General features: G+C 41.5%; 1 non-coding gene across 1 annotated transcript; it reads right to left on the bottom strand.

Annotated features, from left to right (window-relative positions):
* Window positions 1-581: 581 nt before the first annotated feature.
* LOC112533843 lies at window positions 582-688 on the bottom strand. The gene has a single exon (XR_003078197.1). It is a non-coding gene; the product is annotated as a small nucleolar RNA R71 (small nucleolar RNA).
* Window positions 689-3,347: the final 2,659 nt, after the last annotated feature.

Genomic DNA, 3,347 nt, shown 5'->3' with positions numbered 1-3,347 from the left:
TTTATTGATCGGTGGTTGTGTGGACTTTCGGTTTCAGGTAGTTTATGACCAGGAGCTCAAACTCGAATCTTATAGAGCCTCTATCTGATCCAGAACGATCCCTCAGACTTTTAAGGAAGAGGTTGCTATTAGAAGAGGAGGAGATTGAGGTTGAGGTACCTATGGATAGACTAGACACGATGGAAAACCATGACCCCCACGCCGATGAGGATCAGAGGATGATGTACGAGTTTGCTCGACCATCTTTGGATGGGACGAAAACTAGTATAGTTAGACCTGCTGTAGCGGCCAACAATTTTGAGATAAAGGCTAATGTTATCCAGATGATCCAACAAAGCATGCAGTTTGGAGGATTGCCCAGCGAGGATCCCAATGCACATATCTCCAACTTTTTGGAGATTTGTGACACATTCAAAATAAATGGAACAACTGATGATGCCATTCGGCTGAGATTGTTTCCATTTTCCTTGAGGGACAGAGCAAAGAGATGGCTGCAATCTCTTCCACAACAGACGATCACTACGTGGAAGGCGTTGGCCGAAAAAATTTTATATAAGTATTTTCCTCCCGCTAAAACTACTAAACTTAGAAATGACATATCTTCTTTTGTGCAGTTTGATAATGAAAGCATGTACGATGCATGGGAGAGATTTAAAGATCTTTTGAGATGCTGCCCACATCACGGATTGCCAGTGTGGATGCAGGTTCAGACCTTCTACAACGGGTTGAACCTTGCAACGAGGCGATGGTGGATGTTGCAGCAGGGGCGCTAAACAAGAAGAGCCCGAGCTCGAACTTGATAGAGGAAATAGCCATGAACAACTATCGTTGGCAATCCTCTAGGAGCCGACCAGGAAGACAGGGAGTGGTCAACCAAGTGGACTCTACAAATAACCTTGGCGAGCTCAAGTGGAGCTTCTAGCCAAGAAGATCGACCAACTCAGATGCTTGCCCATGCAAATGACGTTGAAGTTTTATGGTGGCCCGCATTACAGCGAATCGCATCATGGAGGTATGTTTGCTTCATCCTCTACTACTTTTCCATCTAATTCGCTATGTCTTCCGATGTTGAACAGTTAATTATATGCGGAATGCCCCAAGGCAGCAGAACGATCCTTACAAAGAATACATACAACCCTGGGTGGCGCAATCATCCCAACTTCAGTTTGGAGGAACAATAACGCTCAGGGTCCACTGGTTTTCGGAGACTTCACCGCAAGAACATTCACCGGACTGCACAAGCTCCTCCTCTACCGGAAAAGAAGTCAAAATTAGAGGAGCTTATGATGAAGTTTGTGACGTCTACGGAGATGAGGTTCCAGTAAACTGATAGTGCACTTAGGAACCAGCAGGCCTCGATTCAGAACTTGGAAACCCAAATTGGCCAAATCTCTAAGATGTTGTCTGAGAGGCAGTAAGGTGCGCTCCCGAGCACCACTAAGTCTAACCCGAGGGAGCACGTGAACGCCATCACTTTGCATTCAGGTAAGTTAGTTTCAGCTCCTTCTAAGCCTGTTTTTGATGACGCCACTATTGATGTGCAGGTTAAGGCAAGCGGTAAGGTTAGGGAACTTGAGGGACAAAAGGTGAAATCAATTCCAGTTAGGGAATATCAACCTAAGATTCCTTATCCTGCTAGAGATAAACAAGCAGAGGCGAAATAGCAGTTCAGTAAGTTTTTAGATATTTTTAGACAACTGCATATTAACTTGCCTTTTATTGATGCATTGGAGCAGATGCCGAAGTATGCTAAGTTCTTAAAGGACATACTTAGCAGAAAAAGGAAATTGGAGGAGGTCACCTATGTTCAGCTTAATGAGGAGTGCTCAGCGGTGTTTCAGAGCAAGTTGCCAGAGAAACGTCACGATCCAGGGAGTTTCACTATTCCTTGCACTTTAGGTAATTTATATGTTGATGATGCATTAGCTGATTTGGAGGCTAGCATAAATGTCATGCCCACTAGTTTGTTCAATAAGCTAGGTTTGGGGGAGGCAAAATCCACTAGGATGTGCATACAATTAGCTGACCGTTCTGTTAAGCTTCCTAGGGGAATTGTGGAAAATGTGCTAGTTAAGGTAGATAAGTTCATATTTCCTGTGGACTTTATGGTTTTGGATATGGACAATGAGCATGGTGTACCATTAATTTTGGGGAGACCTTTCCTTACCACAGCTAGAGCTAAAATAGACGTATTTGAGGGGAAGTTAGAACTTAATGTAGGGGACGATTGTGTCACTTTTAGTTTACCCTCATTTGATAGTTCTTCCACCGACTATGTTCATGCCATTTGTTGTATTGATGGAATTGATCTTGCATGTAATACACAACCACAAGATGTACAAATGGATGATGCTATACATGTTTCTTCCCCTACTAGTATGTGTTATTCATCTGAAAAAAATAACTTGTATCAATATGAGACTTTGTGCTGTGATAGACCCGAGAAGGGTAGTTGGAAGTTTGTTTTTGACATATCACTTAGCCGGAATTCGGAGTGGATGAATGGACATCCCAAATCGGTTCAGAGAGCACCTCCTTGGACATCTACTACACACATCGGACCTTTTCATTGCGCTTATATGCCTCGAGCCCCAACTTACATTGAGCCTACCTTCTTAATTTGCCGCGATGCGGGAATGCTTGATCCGAGTCCAAATTTAGACGACTCGAACAAAAGAAGCGCCGGGAGGCATTCCGAATCTATTTTGCTTTCCGAATTTTTGGACATTTTTTATTTTATTTTATGTAGTCATTTGCAGTTAGATATTTCAGTCTGTTTTTAGTAAGTTTGATTTTGAGGAGATGCTATCTTATTGAACCTTTTACTAGATGTTGCTTGGAATGTGTTTATTCTTGAATTTTGCAGGAGTTAGCCTACTTGATGCTCGTACGTAATTTTGAGGACTAACATATTTTGAAGTGTTAAAGTACACATCAAGGGCAGTATCTAGTAGACTTTCTAGTTTTTATCTCTTTTTGTCATCTTGTTTTTCTCTTAGTTTTCTAATTTCTTTTATGGACTCCCATAATTAGCTTCATTTTACGTATTTTATTCCTTTTATTTTGGAGTGCTCACCTTGTTCACACTGAGGACAGTGTCTTTCACAAGTGTGGTGTAGGTACCGTAGATTTGTGCAGGTACCGATTTTATCTTTGCTATTTTTTTATCTTGTTTTAATATCCCTTGTTGATTGAGTCCATTCATTATTACTGTCCTTATCTTGAGTTTTGTTTTAATCGAGTAGTTAATGATTTTCTCCTTTGAATGGATTCCCTTATAGCTTTTATCGAACCTTGTTGGAAGAAGGCAATGAACGAATCTCTTAATTAAAATCCAGCCAGGTAAA

The sequence above is a fragment of the Ricinus communis genome, chromosome 7 (assembly GCF_019578655.1).
Source record: "Ricinus communis isolate WT05 ecotype wild-type chromosome 7, ASM1957865v1, whole genome shotgun sequence".
Taxonomy (NCBI): Eukaryota; Viridiplantae; Streptophyta; class Magnoliopsida; order Malpighiales; family Euphorbiaceae; genus Ricinus; species Ricinus communis.
Note: the sequence above shows the minus strand (reverse complement) of the source record. Positions and strands in the feature narration are given on the sequence as shown.